Raw genomic sequence first — 22,724 nt, 5'->3', positions numbered from 1 at the left:
TTATCTCTGTACTGTGACATCACTGTGTGTATTATCCCTGTACTGTGACATCACTGTGTGTATTATCCCTGTACTGTGACATCACTGTGTGTATTGTCCCTGTACTGTGACATCACTGTGTGTATTATCCCTGTACTGTGACATCACTGTGTGTATTATCCCTGTACTGTGACATCACTGTGTGTATTATCCCTGTACTGTGACATCAGTGTGTATTATCCCTGTACTGTGACATCACTGTGTGTATTATCTCTGTACTGTGACATCACTGTGTTTATTATCCCTGTACTGTGACATCACTGTGTGTATTATCTCTGTACTGTGATATCACTGTGTGTATTATTTCTGTACTGTGACATCACTGTGTGTATTATCCCTGTACTGTGACAGTGACATCAGTGTGTATTATCCCTGTCCTGTGACAGTGACATCAGTGTGTATTATTCCTGTACTGTGACATCACTGTGTGTATTATCCCTGTACTGTGACATCACTGTGTATTATCCCTGTACTGTGATATCACTGTGTGTGTATTATCCCTGTACTGTGACATCACTGTGTGTATTATCCCTGTACTGTGACATCACTGTGTGTATTATTCCTGTACTGTGACATCACAGTGTGTATTATCCCTGTACTGTGACATCACTGTGTATTATCCCTGTACTGTGACATCACTGTGTGTATTATCCCTGTACTGTGACATCACTGTGTGTATTATCTCTGTACTGTGACATCACTGTGTGTATTATCCCTGTACTGTGACATCACTGTGTGTATTACCCCTGTACTGTGACATCACTGTGTGTATTATCCCTGTACTGTGACATCACTGTGTGTATTATCCCTGTACTGTGACATCGCTGTGTTTATTATCCTGTACTGTGACATCGCTGTGTGTATTATCCCTGTACTGTGACATCACTGTGTGTATTATCCCTGTACTGTGACATCAGTGTGTATTATCCCTGTACTGTGACATCACTGTGTGTATTATCTCTGTACTGTGACATCACTGTGTGTATTATTCCTGTACTGTGACATCACAGTGTGTATTATCCCTGTACTGTGACATCACTGTGTATTATCCCTGTACTGTGACATCAGTGTGTATTATCTCTGTACTGTGACATCACTGTGTGTATTATCCCTGTACTGTGACATCACTGTGTGTATTATCTCTGTACTGTGACATCACTGTGTGTATTATCCCTGTACTGTGACATCACTGTGTGTATTATCCCTGTACTGTGACATCAGTGTGTGTATTATCCCTGTACTGTGACATCACTGTGTGTATTATCTCTGTACTGTGACATCACTGTGTGTATTACCCCTGTACTGTGACATCACTGTGTGTATTATCCCTGTACTGTGACATCACTGTGTGTATTATCTCTGTACTGTGACATCACTGTGTGTATTATCCCTGTACTGTGACATCACTGTGTGTATTATCTCTGTACTGTGACATCACTGTGTTTATTATCCCTGTACTGTGACATCACTGTGTGTATTATCCCTGTACTGTGACATCACTGTATGTATTATCTCTGTACTGTGACATCACTGTGTGTATTATCTCTGTACTGTGACATCACTGTGTGTATTATCCCTGTACTGTGACATCACTGTGTGTATTATCCCTGTACTGTGACATCACTGTGTGTATTATCACTGTACTGTGATATCACTGTGTGTATTATCTCTGTACTGTGACATCACTGTGTGTATTATCCCTGTACTGTGACATCACTGTGTGTATTATCACTGTACTGTGACATCACTGTGTGTATTATCTCTGTACTGTGACATCACTGTGTGTATTATCCCTGTACTGTGACATCACTGTGTGTATTATCCCTGTACTGTGACATCACTGTGTATATTATCCCTGTACTGTGACATCACTGTGTGTATTATCTCTGTACTGTGACATCAGTGTGTGTATTATCCCTGTACTGTGACATCACTGTGTGTATTATCTCTGTACTGTGACATCACTGTGTGTATTATCTCTGTACTGTGACAACACTGTGTGTATTATCTCTGTACTGTGACATCACTGTGTGTATTATCCCTGTACTGTGACATCACTGTGTGTATTATCCCTGTACTGTGACATCACTGTGTGTATTATCCCTGTACTGTGACATCACTGTGTATATTATCCCTGTACTGTGACATCACTGTGTCGCTGTGTGTAGTTTTTATATGCTGATTCTCCATCTGAATCTACTGTAGTTATTACAGGTTTTGCTATGAGGCCGTATGGTTGCTTGTTATGTCCTTGCCTATGTGGCTGTGACTGCTAGAAGAACATGTGAACAGCCACATCATGTGCTGCAATAGAAAATATATCTGAAATTCAAGAGCACTGCGTATGTCTGTATAGTGTTATCGTGAAACTGACCTTTTTATCCTTAAATGCTCACTATCACTTTTCAGACAATTTGGAATTATTTCATGTGATTCTGCATCAAAATGTAGAGTACTTTAAAAAAAATGTGGCTGCTTTTTCCATGAAAAAATAAAAACAACAAAAAACTCTAAAGTTGTTGCCACTAGGTGTCTCCTTTTCTAGACAATATCCTGTTACTAGGGAAATCCGAACAATTGATACATCAGGCTTAAGATGGCTTCATAGTGAGTAGAAGGAGGAGGGACTGTTCCATCTTCGCATAGTGAACGGAATGGGGAGGGGTTAGTGTTTTGACCTAAGTCTGCAAACTGCTTTCTTTGTGCACTGGACAGAACATTCTGCACAGCATACAATGTAAGAAAAGTTTACTTGTATCCCTATCTGGCTGCTTGTATGGCTATAGATGGGATATTATTCACAGACAGTAAGCAGATTTCCTGATTGTGCTCTTTTTCTGTATAAAATATCATTTTAGCTAGATCATGCCAGCATGTATTGTCCTGTATTCACAGTTCGGTGGTCCTGTATCTTCTACATTATGCTTGCTCGGTCATTTCTTGCTATTTGTTTATTATTGTACAGTTACTCCTGGCAGAATTATATCTAAAACCTATAGTAATAGTAGTGGTCGTAGTAATTGATAGAGGGGGGCTAACTGCTAAATTTGCTTTTCTACTCTAGGAAAGCAAATCAGAGTAGGTCATGGTCTAACCTGTTTTTTTTTAATATTTTATTTTATATTTTTATTTTATATAGACCGATGTATGTATGGCCCGATTAAATGTCAAGGGGTTCATTTGTAGTCTGTCAGATGCATATGGCTGTCAATATTGTACATATGGTGGGTTTCATAACAGCCCGATCCTCAGGGATAATTTAACCTTCATATTATTATTATTATTATTGTTTATTTATATAGCACCATTAATTCCATGGTGCTTTACATTTGGGGGTTACATACAATACACAGAATATACAGGTAGATATAATACTAACAATGACTGACTGGCACAGTGGGGTAGAGGGCCCTGCCCGCGAGGGCTTACAATCTATGAGGGAAGGTGGTAGAGACAGAAGGAGAGGGGGAGACTGTACAGATGGCACTGAGGTGATAGTGTTATTGGAGGTTGTAGGCCTTCCTGAATAGGCGAGTCTTCAGGGCCTTCTTGAAGCCTGTGATTGTGGGGATCAGTCTTATGTGTCTTGGTAAGGAGTTCCAGAGTATGGGGGATGCACGGGAGAAATCTTGGAGACGGTTGTGTGAGGAGCGGATGAGAGCAGAGCGGAGTAGGAGGTCATTGGAGGATCTGAGGTTACGTGTGGGCAGGTAGCGGGAGATTAGGTTGGAGATATATGGAGGGGACAGGTTGTGGATGGCTTTCTCATAGCTTTCTCAGTGGGACTGCCCATTGGACTTAGGACTTGTTCACACTAGCATTTGGGCTTCTGTTCTTTGGACTTAGACCTTTTCACACTAGAGTTTGGGCTTCCGTTCTTTGGGTCCACTTGGTTACCTGAAAATGGAAACCCTATCCACTTAAAAAGTCGTTACCCCCGGAAACTATAGACTATATTGAAGTCCGTCAGGTTTTGCCCAGTCTCCATTCAAATTCATTGGAGAGAAAAGTCCAGCTTACATATTGTAATCAGAATGGAAGACGGAATCCCCGAACACTAGTGAGAAACTAGCGCAAGCCTAGCTTGAGCAGACGTTTATACGGGTTGTCTTAGACTATAATATTGATCTCTTATCCTTTATATAGGCCATCAAAATTGATTTGGTTGGCCCCCCTTGACCCCCTGTCGATCAACTGATTGCAGCGGCCACGGCACTGCCAGCGCAGTGGGAATCCAGTCGACCAAACACTGATCCCTCTTCCAAAAGCTGATCGATGGAGGACTGGGTGACCCCTGCTAATTTAATATTGACGACCAATCCTTAGGATAGGTCATCATTATCATAATGCGGGATAATGAATACATTACTATGGTTCTATATACCATTTCCCACAAAGCTATACATCATTGGTCTCAGCCCCTCCTGTCTGTGCATAGGGCGGCATGTTGGATGTAGTTTTTTTGCAAATAAAATTGAATATTAATTATTTGCATTAATGGATGATTTACAGGGTTTAGAAGTACTTTACAAAGCTCCGCTGCATTAGTCCTACATATAGAGTATATATATTATATATCTTTTTTTTTTACTTCGCCGCGCTTTCTATACCGACCACTATCCCCATTTTCCAAATCAATATGTTTGTCCTCGGTGACTCATAAAAATTCAACGCAGCGTGATCTAGTTTTCTTTTGCATCTATATATAGGCTCTACAGCCTTGTTGCAAATCTATGTTAACCTTGAGATGACATCGAACCGCGCAAGGCCTTTCCAGCAAATATCCTCGTTGTAAATACAGTACAGCCAGGGTGATCCTAACCCAACACGTCAGCCCAAAATGGACGACTTTCCCAATTTATTAGACATGTAAACAGAACAACACCCCGGCCACGTCATGCAGACGCAGGTATCTATTAAGTGTCCCCCTTCGGCAAGTCTAGTAAATTGAATACTTGGTGTGACCTTTCTATTGGTGCAGTATCAATAGGTCACTCTCCATAATATAGAAAATGTCACCTGACCTGACAAGGAGATAAATGAGAGGGGGCACACGTCCTGAATATTTGACTTCCACATACCAATCCACTTTTCAGAATTAGATGTAAATGCAATGGCATTTGGAAATGTCACAGCTGCTTTGCAAAATTAATCAGATGATCATTGCTTTGTGTTAGCGCCAAGGAGAGATAGAGCTCGTCGAAAAACATCATTAGCCTGAGATATTACTAAGAGACGATAAACAATGGTCAATATGGGTAAACTTTCTGAGTGCAGGCACTTAATGTAGGGTATATACCATAAACCTGTTGTATTGTGACGGAACATCACCAGGGTCATTGTCTTCTTGGTGGTGGTCCTGCTTCCAGGACACCTGACAATCTTGAGACTACAGACCACATTCCATGTCACGTACTAGGACGGGTATGTTGGGCTAAGCGTGTCCCATCTGCATCGACTAACCCAATGATGTAGTCTAGGGCAGCCAGTGCCCTCCTTACTTTCTAGAGAAGTGTAGCCAAATAAGTCTCAGACTCTTACAAGACTTGGGTTCATTGGGTAATATACTTGAGGTAACTGAAGTTGCAAATACTTCGCAGCAAGACACACAACATTTGCAGTTGTCAGTCCTCAATGACATCAGAATTGGAAAGGCACATGCAAAAATCATATGGACTGGCCACTCAGAGCTACCGCCATGTGACATACCACTTGCTTTCAAGACGGAGTACCTAAGCTACAAACCGGATACAGCGCTAGCGTTTTCCAAAGTGACTTCCGCGAGCTTCTGGTTACTGTAGCTCAGCTGCCATTCACATGCTGCGGTAACCTGTCTCTATATAATGCACAGAGCCCTCTGCTTCTGGCTTTGTACCTTGTATAGTACCCATGCAGGGGGTCATAGTGTAGTATTGATGTGAGGACCAGGTGTTAGACCCCCATTGATCAGATATTGATGGCATTTCTTAAAGAGATCCTAAAAAAATCCTAAAAAAACTCTTTAAAGGGAGTATGTTACCAGAACCCAACATATCAACCCAGCCCCACAGACAGATTGCTTTCCCATTGTGAATCACTGCCTCCATTGCCGAGGTCTAGATGTTTTTTGTTAATATGTAAGTGAGCTCTTTGAAGCAACAAGAGTGTACGGATGGATTTGAAAAGGTAAATGGCTCCTTCATTGCTCCAAAGAGCTCTTTTGCATATTGAGATAAACTTCAATATCTTTCAACAAAGTCACTGATTCACAAGTGCAAAACTCTATCTAATTCAGGTGACCCTAACCTATCTATCTGGAGGGCTGGGATGATATGCTGGGTTCTGGTGACCCTAACCTATCTATCTGTGGGGCTGAGGTGATATGCTGGATTCTGATGACCTTAACTTATCTATCTGGAGAGCTGGGTTGACATGCTGGGTTCTGGTGACCCTAACCTATCTATCTGGAGGGCTGGGTTGACATGCTGGATTCTGGTGACCCTAACCTATCTATCTGCAGGGCTGGGTTGACATGCTGGGTTCTGGTGACCCTAACCTATCTATCTGCAGGACTGGGTTGACATGCTGGGTTCTGGTGACCCTAACCTATCTATCTGTAGGGCTGGGTTGACATGCTGTGATCTGGTCACTGATTCCCTTTATGTGGCATATCTGTCCCCACTCTATACACACTGCCCTATTTTGATACTTAATATTACAATTCCGCCTGCAGACATTGCTCACTTTGACCATGTATTCTTTGTGCTTTTGTGAGACTTGGAGAAACTGGTAATATTTTGAAGAAAGAAGTAGAGATACACTGGAAATACACCAGGACTCAACGGGGACCGAATCAGGATTAATGGCTTTGTTATGAGGATGGATACCCTTTATAGTTAATATTCTCAATTATTCTATCTGTGCAGGGAATTCATGATATAATAAGACGGCTTCTTCTCCAGTGATGGTATTTATATCATATAACTTTCCACTTTGATGGATGTTTTGTACATATTAGCATTGATCTCCCTTCGGCTTAACGCTCATCATGGAGACAAAGTACCTATATTGGCCGGGCTTTTATTGGTTTTAACCATTTTGTATCCTCTGTGCACCATCAAATGTGAATGGTATTATCGAAACGTGGAGGCATTTACCGGTAGGAACTGCAGCAGTTCGGCCATGATGTGCAGGCAGACCACATAGAGTTAGAGAGTGGGGCGCATCAAGTGCGCATGAGAGTCACTAAAGCTCAAACTTGGCTGAGCAGTTCCATGCCTGACTTACACCATCAAGCATGCACAATGCTGGAGCTATGCAACACACAATGCATGTACTGGACTCCAGAGCGGTGGAAACGTGTTCCATGGAGAAGTGAATCACGCTTTTTTATCCTTAGGTCTGATGAAGGAGCCTGGGATTGGAGAATGTTAGGAGAACATTACCTACCCAACCTCATTTTGCCAACTGTAAAGGAAGGATAACGCTATGAGGTTGTTTTTCAGGGGTCAGTTTACTCTTCTTGGTTCTAGTGAAGAGAAATCTTAATTTTGTAGTATACCAAGACATTTTAGACAATTTTTATGGGAACGGTTTTGGAAGATCCTTTTCTGCTCCAGCATGACAAAGCAACGTCAAGGAATCATTGGGTGAGTTTGGTGAGGAAGAACGTGACCCTATGGGATGAACTAAAATGGAGATCCTCTTGCCAAACCTCAGTGTCTGACATCACATATGGTCTTGTAGATCAGGGGCCCCCAACCACCGGTCCGTGGACCAAGATCTGGCCATTGGGGGCTCTTTGCCAGTCCACGGAATGGGGCAGCGGGCTGGCCTCAGTTCTAAGAAGCTTTCTCCTAGCAATGGGACGCAGCGCTTCACGATAGTGTATTTAGTTGATAGAGTAACCGAGCATCAGGAACAGCTCACCTTCTGTGATTGGCTGACACATGATGTAGCTAAGAGATGGTTTCCTGAAAGAGTCTGCATTATGTCTCCAAGAGGTAATCAACCAATCACAGAAGGCGGGGCGTTCATTCTGCTCAGTTACTCTAGATTACAAGATGTCGCCCACCCGATAGTTGCTACCCCTCCCCATATGACCAAACCCTACCCCCACTCTCACCCCGTTCTACCGGACCATAGAGAAATGTTCTTACTTGAAGCCGATCCCGGGTGCAACAAAGATTGGGGACCACTGTTCTAGATGAATGGGCAAAGATACCTCCAAAAAGTTGTAGAAAGTCTCCCCAGAAGAGCAGAAGAGTGGAAGAAAGAAGGCCCAACTCCATATCGACATCTGTGGATTTATAATGGGATGTCACAATATGTTATATAGATAATACGCCGTATCAGATAACATTGTGCGGGAGCACATAATAAACTAGATCTCTATTGTGAAGCAACGGAGAGCGACTTGTTAGTATGAGACATAACAACAACTGAATTAATGCAGAAACCTTTTCTTCTGAAAATAAAAGGTAATGTCTGTATCACACAACAATTTGAGGGAAAAAAATTAGAAAATAGGCTTTTATCCCAACTTCAGTTACTGCGGCGTTCCGTCTGTCAATCTCAACAGCCATTATAACCATCATTGTCAAACTCTATAAGTGACCATAAAAGCGGATTCTGTTTTTTTTCTTCTTTTTTTTGCCAAACTAGGACATTTCTGTATTTGGAGCAGACAGGTATTCTTTCCGACAACACAAAGACGACTATTGTTACCAACACAGAAATAACAAAAAGTATAGAAAATCCAATAACCACAATAAGACATGTCAGAACAACATTTCATAGAAATATGCCGCCAAGATGTTTTACCATTTACTTCATGACCCACAAAATACCGGTTACGTTTCATGCAGCTGAAAGCAATATATTGTAGAGATGTAAATGTCATAGTAATGGATACTAGCACGGTAATACTAAGGCATATCACAGTATAATTAGAGATGAGAAACCGAACGAGGTTCTTTATGGATTTTTTAAAAAAATTCAGCACAAATTTTTGGGGTTCGCCATCCGTGAATCATTATGACGTTTTGTGTTCTCTTCAGACCCCAAAATGTATCCAAATTTCATCAATGCGTCATAACATTGATGCCCCCATGTGACCACTGAAGCCCAATCACAAGTCTCAGTTGGGCCACTGAAACGCGTTGTGTGTAGAGATGAGCGAGTAGTACTCGATCGAGCAGGTATTCGATCAAATACTATGGTATTCGAAATACTTGTACTCGATCGAGTACCACTCGCTGTTCGAATGTAAAAGTTCGATGCAGAACCAGCATTGATTGGCCGAATGCTATACAGTCGGCCAATCAACGCTGGTTCTTCTCCTACCTTTACAAGTCTTCTCCGTGCAGCTTCCCCGCGGCGTCTTCCGGCTCTGAATTCACTCTGCCAGGCATTGGGCCTGGGCAGAGCCGACTGTGCAGGTCTGCTTGTAGTGCGGGCATGCACAGTCGGCTCTGCCCAGGCCCGATGCCTGGCAGTGTGAATTCAGAGCCGGAAGATGCCGCGGGGACGCTGCACGGAGAAGAGTTCTTGGAGGATCCAGCCCGACCCTCACTCGTGGACTTGGTAAGTATAATTTGATCGAACGTTGCCTACCCCTGAAACGAGCATTTTCCCCCCATTGACTATAATAGGTTTCGATATTCGATTCGAGTAGTCGAATATTGAGGGACTACTCAAAACGAATATCGAACCTCGAACATTTTACTGTTCGCTCATCTCTAGTTGTGTGTTAAAAGGATCAACTTGGACCAAAGGGCCTCCTGCCGTTTTCTTTGTTCACCCTTGGATGTTCTAGACGTCGTCACCAGAGGTCTGGTGTTAAAGAGGGTGCTGCTTGGAGTCCATCATACCAGAGGGGGTCCCACCATTCATTGGAGGCCCCCAACTTTATGTCTACATAATGGTTGTGAGTAGAGATGAGCGAGTATATTCAATCGAAAACCTCCCCTGCATAGTTTTTGCTGTAAAAAAAAGTGCCAGGGAAGGGGGGAGGGGAATCGAATGTTCACCGCGTGGTATTCGACCAAGTACACAAATAACTATGCAAAGGGAGGTATTCGATCAAATACTACTGGCTCATCTCTAGTTGTGAGCTGTTATCACAACCACAGAAGGTGATCCTTCATACATATGCTTTGAATATTCTTTTCATCGCAGTATCACACTATTAGCGCTTGGCCCTGTGCAGTTTATTCTTTCTAGATACATCAGGGTCACTGATGTCACAAAGGAGGACAGAGGACACCATGGTCACCTAGGAAAAAAGCCTGAACCTGTTGAGTAAAGGAATGGCTGGGAATGCTACTAATGGGACCAATAACTAGAGATGAGTGAGTACTGTTCGGATCGGCCGATCCAAACAGCACACACGCATTGAAATGAATGGACGTAGCCAGCGCGTGGGGGGTTAAGCGGCCGGCCGCCGTCAAAGTGGAAGTACCAGGTGCTTCCATTCATTTCAATGCGTGCGTGCTGTTCGGATCGGCTGATCCGAACAGTACTCGCTCATCTCTAGTAATAACATTATATTACAAAAATGTATCAGCTAGCAAGGCTAAAACATTACTAAAAAGGTATGCATCCTGAACAAGCCCTTTAACATTGATAGACCTTGCCTTTAACTACAGTAAAACTAATGCCACCTCCAACCTATATCTCCATTGCTGCATTTACTACCAAGGGCCCTTCCATCCACCACTGGACTTAGTGAGCTGAAGACCACCAGAGGAAGTGTCCCTGGTTAAGCTACCACCACCATCAGGTAACCTGTAGACCACCTTAGCTTGGCACCAACTCTGGAGCTGGACTGGAGGAATTGGCTGAGTCTACTGACCACCACTGACAACTGGTACCACTTCCATCCTCTAGGCCCTTTCAATAGTAACAAGAAACACAATAGACTCGCTCACATGAGCTAGAGGGTATTCTTCCTGACCTGAACTGCACTAATGGACGAGGCCTCCATCTTGTTTGTCTAATTAGCTGCTTCTCGAGATATCAAGGAACTGACCAACCTCAACCGATTCAGCCCAGAAAGGTGCAAAATCTGCTCTCCATATAGCACACCATCACCATTGGTATAACCCAAGTGTTGGTTGCAGCTGGTTGGGGAACAACTGGAATTGTTGGGGAACAACTCCTACAATCGTTGGAACAAATACTATTTCTATCAGGATGGTAAACATCCTTGGGCAGGGACTCTACTTATAGGGCACTACAAACCCCCACTTAAAATTGCTGTTTAAGAAAGTTAACTCTTTCCCCTTCCTATATCAGCTCCAACTACATCCTCGTAATCAGATCAATAAAACACCCCAGACCCTTTGATTTTGGTTTTCGATCCCGAGCTATGTCAATTTCCATTAACGTTCATTGTATTCAATAGTCTGTATGTTGACATCCATTTCTCTATATATAGCTGCACAAGTGACCGCACTCCAAAGCGTGACAATTGCAAGGTCATGATAAACAGCAGAGGTGACGCTCAACAGCCTTCAGCACAGTATATACTGGTAATAAATTACCGCCATTAAACCAGCCTCAGACCTAAGGAAAATCTAAAAGCATAAAAGAAACGTATAAGTGCGAAATCCCATAGAACGAGAATAAAAGGGCGAATGGGGAAGGAGTTTGCACTTTGTGATTCATGTGTATCCTGCTCGATGTCTCCACTACCAAGCCATTATGGGAAGATATAAATCACAATATGAAGGTTTCCTCTGTTCAGATCCTTACTCGCTTCATCCTTATCCTTCAGACTATGGTTTCCACTTTCTTAGCCGAACACAATGGCCCTAAATCACCCACAGAAATGAATGAAAGGAGAAAGCAGAAGGAATAATTGGGAAGTGCGGGTAAAATGGCAGGCAGACAATAAGTTATCCGGGGCTGACAGTGTGGGGCGTAAGGAAGCTGCAGATACACCAGCAAGTAACAAAATACATGTCACCGAGTCATATTTTAAAGGCTCGGATGATATTTATAGGGTAGGCAAATAATGCCTTTCTCCTTCATTTCACCTGAACCTTTGCCAAGGTATACTTAACAAAGTCTGGCAGAGATATATGAGCGTGCCTTCCTATATCATACAAAGACAAAGCGCGAGCGCACGCAATAACCTACAGATACAGACACCCCATCCAATACCGTAAAACAAATAGAAATCTAAATCTCCAATGTGAATTCATTCTAGAACAGGAAGGAATAGAAATACGTGATTTTATAGAATCCTCTGATTTATTTATGGAGCTTTAGATCAGGGTTTAATGTTCTGGAGATGGGATGAGATTTTCCGTATTAATATTCCAGATGTGGCGTCAATGCTATGGGAAATGAGCTAGGCCGGCCACTAATCTGACTAAGTCCACTCACGATTTATCTGCCGTCATAGTGCGGACGCTCGCTGATAACATGGATTTATAAGCAGTCACGAGACTACAGGTAGCCATGTTTATGAGTCTCTGGAGCAAGGAATTTGCACACACATAATGGAGATCTTTCAAGGGATGAGAAAACGACTTAAAGGGAATGGGCCGCCGAAAGAGACTTACTTTTTAAACCAAGTTTTATGTTAAACATAATTTTTAATTATCTTTCATAATTTTTGTGAATAATATGTTTTTAAAAAAGATTTTCACTCTGGCCACTAAGCTTAATAATAGACAGACACTTGCCATTTTTTTTTTATTGCAGCAGTCACCCCAATTATATTCCAAAGAAGGCCAAAAATTGAATTAAAAAAATCTGCAATCTGAAAATAAATCTGATTACAAAATAGGGATTTATTTATCTGTCCAGCGCTGGGATCACCGCTACTTCCGGCGCTGTGGTAGACCGGAGGCCTTCGTTTGAGTGTGCTGAGGTTCCGGTTTCCCCCTAGCACCGGGACTGGCACTTCTGGGGTAAGGGGGGTCAGCGGCAGGCCGAAACTAAAATGAGGCCTAAATAGCCTCAGGCCCGCCGCTGGTTATTTGTTTCCCTGGGGAATCAGCTCCCCTAGGGACGAGCCTCTCTCCAGTTCCCTGTCTCCTGTCCTGCTACCTCCTGCCTCTTTCCCTGTACCTGGATTTCCTTGGATGTGTATGACCTGGCTTGCCTTACAGACCTCTCCTTTGTGATCCTAACTGGCTCTGTGACCTCTGGCTTCCACCTGACCTCACTTTTGGATTCTGTTTTGGCTACCTAGTTTACCTCCAGTGTATGACCCGGCTTCCTTGACTATGCTTCTGCCTCTTCCTTCTGCTATCACGTGACCTCCAGTTATCGTTCCGGCTTGTTTGACCATGAATCTGTTCATTGGGTACCTGTGTGACTCCCCTGGATTACCCTCCTGCTCATCTGCGACTCCAGTCCATCCTTCAGATTGGACTTCACTCTAAGGTTAGTGTCTGGGTCCTTCTGGGTCCTCCTACTTGTAGTTTGTTGGGTGTGCGTCGCTTTCTGGGCAGTTGCGGATCTGGGCCAAGTCCTGGACCAAGTCCAACTCCACCATCAGGAGCTCTGGTGAAGAACTCTGGGGCCTGGTTCCGCTCCGCTTAGGAGAGCGTAGCACACCCAGGACTGTTTTGCCTCAGCGCTTGGGGATTCTAGTTGCCCAAGTGGTAGAAAACATACAGGGACCACCCACCTGACAGTAGAGAGCATAGCTCAAGTGGGGGCGTCAAAAAAATTTCCACATGCACCAGCATCAGTTGAATCAGGATCCAAGGAGTTGGTGAATGTCTTGAAAGGTCCTTCTTAACATTCAGAGATATGCTTTACAGCAGCCATATAGATTATAGGAGATGTGACTCTAACAAGAACGATGGCTCAGGAACAGTGAAGGTTAGAGACAAAATTCCGACTGCAATGGAATTAGTGAAGTGGTACCAATTGATAGATACAACAAGTTGGAGTTGGTGGAGGTGGGGTCTCTCTATATGGTGGTCTCTCCCTATGGAGTGACGATATCCCCTTAACCCTGTCTAAGCCTCTCACCTCTGCCAGATCAGTCCTCTCTACGCCAAGCTGATGAGATGCAAATACATCGAAACAGCTGTCCTTGGCTGAGAAGACTGTATCTGGTATAATCCCAACATCATTGCAAACAAAGGCCTCTGAGAAGGTCGGCATGATGTTAAAGGGAGCGCCCTCTATAGGTGTGCTTGACTGAGATTCTGTCTTCCTAATTACGTCATGGAAGATAGACTTGCACATTCTCAGTCAGCGCCCTCTATTGGTGTGCATACTTGAGGCACTGACATCCTAATTACATCATGGAAGTCAGATTTTCATATTTTTCCCATGTTGGTGGAGTTGGTGAAAGTTCCCCTTTAACAGCAGCTCAGGCAAAATAGTCACCACCAGATACTATAATAAAAAATCTACGATCAGAAAATAAAAACAGACTATAAGGAGAAGCCACAAACTACTTGGATTGCCAGTTTGATCCTCAACGCCAGCGTCCATGTGCGTATTGTGTGGCCAGACATAGAAACGCGTCGCGTGCGTGCCTTGGATACACGACACCTGTAGCATTATACTCTTGTTTTCGCATCTGTTTGCCTTCTACAATAACATAGGAAGTGCCGTTTCCCTAATATTGAAGCCTATCTTTAATTCTAGTTAATTTAATCAGCCCCGATGGTGGCGGTGGGGAAGTAAGCAGAGGAAGATTATTATCACGCTGAGCAAAGGAATCAGGTTGCCAAATGTGTTTCAGCACAAGGATGATAGCTCAAACAGAAGGCCAGTCACAACAAATCCATACTACACTAAATTTTCAGTCAATTAGAAAGGTTTCTATTTCCACACCTTTAAGTAGCTCTCAGATGATACTGCGGCGGGCCAGACCAGTTTCTCATCACTCAGCGAGCACCATATAAAACATGAATAACTGCCTTAATCACATAATAGAGTCTGCCCGTGGGGAAATATCTGCACAGAAATGTCCTGCCGTCTGATCGGAGATGACCACTGTCTGCTTGCTGCAGCTTATTGTGATGATTGCCTATGAGAGCTGCGGCACCTAGGCACAAGCCGACTGACAATCGAGAAAATTGCTGAGAAACTGAAAAGTAGAAAGCGGAGAATAATTAGTCGTGAAAGGACGACGTGTCTCTAAGACAAAAGCTGAGGCTCTTGTAACGTCTACGTTATCACAGCATTCTATACACCGATAGCCCTGATGATGTCATCGGTTCTACGCCTAATTATGGAAACATAGAGATGGTACCATACGATACAATGTATCCCTTGTTCCAACAGATGATGTCATCAGCAGGGGTGTAATTACCAGGGTAGCCATGATAGCAACTGCCACAGGGCCCAGGACATAAGGGGCCCGGCGACAGCCACTACTGCTGCGTTTTTTTTTCCTTAATAGGCTGTTACCGGGTGGAGTTACGGGCCCTATTTACTTACCGATTCTGGCAGGGGCTGAGATCCGTAAGTGAGGCCGCGGGCCTCTCAAACACTATCATTATACTCAGGGGCTCTTTTTAGACCCTCAAGTATAATGATCGAAGGCTCAGGAGAGGTAAGGGAATTTAAAAAACAGTGTTACTTACCTCTCCAAGCTCGGGGCAGGCTTCAGGCCTACTTCAGTAACGTCCCGGACATCACATGACCGGGGCCTGGATCCCTGTGCGTCGCGATGCAGGCACCCTAGGTCACATGACGTCCCGGATGTCATTGAAGATGTCCGCCATCTGCGGGGAGTGCTGCGGAGCCGGGGATAGGTAAGTAACAGTGTTTTATTATGTTTGTATCCCCCCCCCCTTGGGTCTCTGATTATTATATTCGGGAGTCTGAAAAGACCCCAGAGTATAATAATTGCTCATGGGTGTTCATTATGGGGTATAATACTGTGTGCAGGGGCCACAATGGGGAATAATATTGGGTGAAGGGGCCACTATGGGACATAATACTGTGTGCAGGGGCCACTATGGGACATAATACTGTGTGCAGGGGCCACTATGGGGGATAATACTGTGTGCAGGGGCCACTATGGGGGATAATACTGTGTGCAGGGGCCACAATGGGGAATAATATTGGGTGAAGGGGCCACTATGGGACATAATACTGTGTGCAGGGGCCACTATGGGACATAATACTGTGTGCAGGGGCCACTATGGGGCATAATACTGTGTGCAGGGGCCACTATGGGACATAATAATGTGTGCAGGGGCCACTATGGGGCATAATACTGTGTGCAGGGGCCACTATGGGGTATAATACTGTGTGCAGGGGCCCAATTATGGAAACGTAAAGATGTTACCATATTATACACCCATATTCCTTGCTCCGACAGATGATGTCATCAGTTCTCCTCCTAATTATGGAAACATGGTATTTGTAGGGAAATATGCCGATACTGTATTTTTTACACATATGAATTTCTTTATGCTCCAGGGTTTTCCATCTGCTCTCATGGTAATTTGAAGGAAATGAGCGCACGCCTTAAGTGATATTGTTATTCCTAGTAAGTAAAAGGGGTTTTAGATTTTATGATATGTCAGGCCTGACTATTAAAAAATGGGAATGATAAAATAATGATGAATTCCAGGAAACGATGAATCCTCTCACTTGGATCAGAAGCGAACTGCCCACTGATGGAATAATTTTGAGCAAAACTTAAAAGAGAAAGATCGTCTATATATAATTTATTAATTAAAACCAAAATCTATTATCATGATTTATATTTGTTAGGATTTATTTAATTATTTATTTATTTAATTAATATAATTATTTCAAAACCTGTTTTTATTTTCTCATTATAGAAATTTTTGTTCTACTTTCTGTACATGATTGTGGGGACAGTAATCCTGCCTAAACTGCTGCTATCTGCACATAGAAATAGGATTTATAGCAGCCACATAGACGGCAGGAACGTGTAGGCAAAACAATCATCCCATTCTCTGTCTGTAGGTTATTAGATAAGCAAGTAAATAACTCAATAGATAGAAGTCAGGGATACTACATACTGTACAGTGATGTCACAGTACAGGGATAATATACAGTGATGTCACAGTACAGAGATAATACACACAGTGATGTCACAGTACAGGTATAATACACACAGTGATGTCACAGTACAGGGATAATACACACACTGATGTCACAGTACATGGATAATACACACAGTGATGTCACAGTACATGGATAATACACACAGTGATGTCACAGTACAGGGATAATACACACAGTGATGTCACAGTACAGGGATAATACACACAGTAATGTCACAGTACAGGGACAATACACACAGTGCTGTCACAGTACAGGGATAATACACACAGTGATGTCACAGTACAGAGATAATACACACAGTGATGTCACAGTACAGAGATAATACACACAGTGATGTCACAGTACAGGATAATACACACAGTGATGTCACAGTACATGGATAATACACACAGTGATGTCACAGTACAGGGATAATATACACAGTGATGTCACAGTATAGAGATAATACACACAGTGATGTCACAGTACAGGGATAATACACACAGTGATGTCACAGTACAGGGATAATGCTACAGTGATGTCACAGTACAGGATAATACACACAGTGATGTCACAGTACAGGGATAATACACACAGTGATGTCACAGTACAGGGATAATACACAGTGATGTCACAATACAGGGATAATGCTACAGTGATGTCACAGTACAGGATAATACACACAGTGATGTCACAGTACAGGGATAATACACACAGTGATGTCACAGTACAGGGATAATGTACACAGTGATGTCACAACAGTGCGCACTACAAACAGTGACATTCCTGCGCATTGATAAAGTAAGGCCGGATGCGGAGCGCAGCGGTAGAAGGAGGCCGCCATGACAGGGCCTGAGGTGAACTAGGCCTGGTAGTTAGGGGAGGGGCTAGCATGGCGCGAGTTGCCATGGGAGGTTATTTATCTCCCGTTCTCCCTCCTGGCGGTCAGACCGCCGCAGGGAAGGAGAAGTTGTAGGTGCTGCGTCTGGTACCTGCGTCGCCATGGCCGACTTGGACGACCTCCTAGGGCAACTTCGGGCTGCCGCTGGCTCCACGGATCCTGCCTGGCTGGCTGAGCAGGTGAGGGCCCTTGTGGCTGCTGCTCCTGGTGCTCCCGCCTCTGCGTCTCGGCGCTCTCTTTCTCCCCTGCCGCCGGCGCCTGCTCCGGCTTCTCCATGCGCTCCGGTGGGCGGGGCCTCGTCTCGCGTGCAGCGGCGGACGCGGCCCCCGGAGCATTTGAGTCCTGATGCTGCCCCCCGATCCCGGCCACGCTTAAGGAGCCCCTCTTGTAGCCCTCCGGAGCGTCGGGCGCTCCCCACCTCCAGGGGTAGCCGCACACGCTCTGGGAGGCATCCTACTCCGCGGGCCGGATCCACGGCAGTGAGGGGGCGGAGTCGCAGGTCCTTGCGGCCCGCCTCCTTTGTGCCAGACACGCCCCCTGCTTCCTCCGACGTGGTTCCGGGGACCCCACCTGGCGATGCTCCGGTCGGTGGGGCCCCTTGCCTGCATGTGCATGATTCCTCTGGAGTTCCTGGTCCTACACACCGGCTGGCTAGTGTGGTTAGGCGTGGGTCGGCGCCTCGGGCCTCCGGGGCTGCTTCCAGCGGACGGTCGTCCGGCTGGTCCACTTCTGATCATCTCCCCTCCTCCGGACATGGCTGCCCCTCCTGTTCCTCTGGCGCGCGTCCTGCTTCACCGGTGGCGGATCTTGGTTTGTCTGATGACGAGGGCCAGTCGGGCCCCCTGCGTCTGGATTCCGGACTGGCGGCTGGCGGAATCACAGCTTCTGTGCAGCCAGGTGAGTGTTTGTCTTTGTCCTCATCTGTACCTGCTATCTTTCGTACTCAGGGGTCGGGGGTGGGTGTTGAGCCGGTGGGAGCGAGTGGGATCGGGAGTGGTGCCGCGGCGGAGGGTGTTGGGGCGGAATTGCGGGAGATTTTGGGTTGTTTGAGGGAGGTCCTGGGGCGTTCGGGGGGTGGGCCCGGGTCTGGGGGATCCCCTGTTCCGGCTTGGGTGGGCTCTTCTCCTTCTCCCCGGTCATTTTGTTGCCGTCTGATGCTCGGTTGCATAGGTAAGCGGGAGTGGCGGTGTCCGTGCAGACTGAGGGTGAGGGGGACGGGGTTCGGTTGGACGACAGGGCACGGGGGGAGGTTTACCTTTGTTATGAGGGCCCCTTGGGCGCGCATTTAAAGAAGGAGGTGAGGGACAAAATCTGGAAGGACGAGTACGTCGAGATTTTTTCTCTTCTCCCCCTTGCCAAGTTTAATCTGGATAAGGGTAAGCGGGATGATACCAAGAAGGAGGAGGAAGAGAAGAGGTGTTGGCGCCTCATTCCTCAGACCTTCACGAATTGGTTGCAGGCCTTCTCTATTATGGCCAGTGTCATAGGTGAGAAGTTCCCTGAGCATTGCTCGGGGTTGTTTTGCTACCAGGATTCTATTGGGGAGGCTTATAGGGTGTACGGTGGGCAGTCTTGGCTGCGTTACGACGAACAGTTTCGTCAGCGCCGAGCCATCCGTCCTTCTATCCGCTGGGATCAGAAGGACATTGCCTTGTGGCTCAGGGTTACGGCCCCTTCTCGGTCTTCCCAGTCCTTTCCCGGAGCCGCCGGCTCGTCCGGCTCTTCCGGCCAGGGTTCCTCCGGCCAAGTCAGTGGGGACTCGAAAGGGGTGTGCTGGAAGTACAATGAGGGCCACTGTAAGTTCGGTGCCTCCTGTAAGTTTAAACATTCCTGCTCCGTCTGTGGGGGTGCCACACATGGCTCTTCCCGCTGCTTTAGAAGGGGTAAAGGGAAGCTGTCAGGGGGGTCCGCTAGTCATGGGTCGGACGCCGGTGATTCTGCACGAGATGGTGCCGTATCTAAATAGATACCCGGATCGTGTGGCGGCTCGTCTTTTGGAGGAGGGTTTTTCGGTCGGTTTTCGGATCCCTTCGTCTCGGGTTGGTTCTTCCTTGTGTGTTCGTAATTTGATCTCGACCTGGCAGTATCCTGCCGTGGTGTCGGAGAAGTTGCACAAGGAGGTGGCGCTTGGGCGTATGGCGGGTCCTTTTGTTTTTCCGCCGGTTCCGGATTTGGTTGTTTCCCCGTTGGGAGTTGTTCCTAAAAAGGAGCCTAACAAGTTCAGATTGATTCATCATTTATCGTATCCTAAAGGTGGGTCGGTTAATGATGGTATTCCGTCTGACTTAAGCTCTGTTGTTTATACTTCCTTTGATGCGGCGTTGGAGTGGGTTCGTCGGTACGGTCGGGGCGCTCTCCTGGCCAAGTCGGATGTTGAGTCGGCTTTCCGCCTCCTCCCTGTACATCCTGAGAGTCAGAGGCTTTTGGGGTGTACTTGGAATGGGGCGTACTATCTGGATCGATGCCTCCCTATGGGGTGTTCGATCTCTTGTGCCTATTTTGAGGCTTTCAGCTCATTCCTGGAGTGGGTGGTGAGGGATCTGGCGGGTGTTGGATCCGTCATCCACTACTTGGATGATTTTTTGTGTGTTGGCCCAGCTGACTCTCCGCTTTGCCTTAGTTTGCTCCGGACCTTGGAGTGGGTATCTGTTCGTTTTGGTGTTCCACTGGCGCCGGGCAAGACGGAGGGCCCTTCGTCTTGCCTTAGTTTTTTGGGTATTACCATTGACACTGTGCGGATGGAATGTCGTTTGCCGGAGGACAAGCTGGTTTCACTTCGTCTTGAAGTGGGCCGTGCTTGTCGGCTGCGTAAGATCATGCTCCGGGACTTGCAGTCGTTGTTGGGGAAACTCAACTTCGCCTGTAGGATTATGCCTATGGGGAGGGTTTTTTGTCGGCGTCTGGCGGGCGCGACAGCTGGGGTTTCCTCTCCGCGACATTTTATTCGTCTGACGCGGGAGCATCGTGATGATTTGGAGGTGTGGGCCAGATTTTTGGAGCTTTATAACGGCCGCTCCTTGTTGATGTCTCCTGCTGTTAGCACGGTGGATTGGGAGTTGTTCACCGATGCGTCTGGCTCGGTGGGTTTTGGTGCGTTTTTTAGTGGGGCTTGGTGTGCAGGGCGGTGGCCGTCGGACTGGGTGGAGCTGGGGTGGGTTTGTAATCTCTGTCTTCTGGAGCTTTTTCCCATAGTGGTGGCGGTTGAGGTTTGGGGGGATCGCTTTCGGGACAGGAAGGTGCGTTTTCACTGCGACAATCAGTCCGTGGTCTCGGCTATTAACAGTCTCACTGCTTCTTCTCCTCCGGTTGTTTGTTTGCTTCGTTATCTGGTTCTTAAATGTTTGTCTTTGAATACTTGGGTTGTGGCTGTGCACGTCCCGGGGGTGTCGAATGTTATCGCTGATTCTCTGTCTCGGTTTCATCTGTGCCCAGCGCATCTATGGGACGTGGTCTCCAGGCGGCGAGGGAATTGATCCGTTGCTCCTTGGCTGAAGGTACTCGTTCAGCCTACGAGTCTGCGTGGCGGGAGTTTGAGCTGGTGTTGAGTGAGTTGGGTGGTTCGCTGTCTGTGGAGGTTTGTCGAACGGCGGTTTTGGTTCTGATTGGTCGTGGTTCCCTAAGTGGGTGGTCGGTGTCTCGGCTTTCTCGTCTGCTGGCGGGTCTAGCGTTTGGTTTTCGTGTTCGGGGGGTGTGTGATGTCACGAAAGATTTTTTGGTTCGCCAGGCTGTGCGGGGTTTTCGGAGGGGCAGGTTGCAGCCGGATGGACGGCGGCCTGTCTCCTTTGGTTTGCTGGATAGGTTGGGGGTGGTTTTGGGTGATGTTTGTGAATCTCCCTTTGAGAGTGCGCTGTTTCGGTTAGCTTTCTCTTGGGCATTTTTTGGGGCTCTTCGTGTTGGGGAGCTGGTGTCTCCTACTCGGTCGCGTCCTGGCGGAGTTCTTTGGCAGGATGTGTCTTTTGGGGTTTCGGGGGTGGAGTTTGTGATTTGTCGGTCTAAGACCGATCAGTTGGGTAGGGTGGTTCGCTTGGGTCCTGTTGTGGGTTCCTCGATGTGCCCGGTTGGTTGTGGCCGTCGGTTTCGCGAGATGTGCTCTTTTTCTTCTGGCCCTGTCCTGCGCCACCTTAACGGGGATTGCTTGTCCCGCTATCAGTTCACGGCGGTTTTTCGTAGATGTCTGGATCGGCTGGGTTTGGATTCCCGGGGCTTCGCTCCTCATTCTTTTCGAATTGGGGCGGCTACTGAGGTGGCTGTTTGGGGTTTGGGCCCGGATGTGGTTCGGCGCATAGGTAGATGGGAGTCTAATCGTTTTTTGTCTTATGTTCGTCCGCATTTGTTGTAGTTTTTTCTACTGTTGTTTTTCTTTCCTTGTTTCCTCTTTTGCAGATTCGTCTCCTCGACTGGTCTGGATATTGGGGCATTCTTATGTCCACTGGGGTGCGGTCCGGGCTGATTTGCGTCCGGATGGCCGTCAGCTCGGTTTTCCTCGTTCGGCCGTGCAGGTGCGATGGTTGGGGTTTCGGGGTTTGGTTTGAGGGCATATGATGCGTGAGTTTCACCGCTTTGTCCGGTTGGATCGTCCCCCGGATGTCTTGGTGTTACATCTCGGGGGTAACGACCTTGCTGCACGGCCTTTTCGTTTGCTGATTCGTGATGTGAAGCATGACTTGCTTCGTTTGTGGTTGGACTATCCGTCTCTGATCGTTGTGTGGTCCGATATTGTGCCACGGCATACTTGGCGTGGTGCTCGGTCGGTCCCTAAAGTTAATAAAGCCCGTTCGAAAGTGAATCGGGTGGT

Source organism: Leptodactylus fuscus, chromosome 6 (genome assembly GCF_031893055.1).
Source record: "Leptodactylus fuscus isolate aLepFus1 chromosome 6, aLepFus1.hap2, whole genome shotgun sequence".
Classification (NCBI taxonomy): Eukaryota; Metazoa; Chordata; class Amphibia; order Anura; family Leptodactylidae; genus Leptodactylus; species Leptodactylus fuscus.
The sequence above is the reverse complement of the archived record's forward strand: the minus strand, read 5'-3'. Positions refer to the sequence as shown.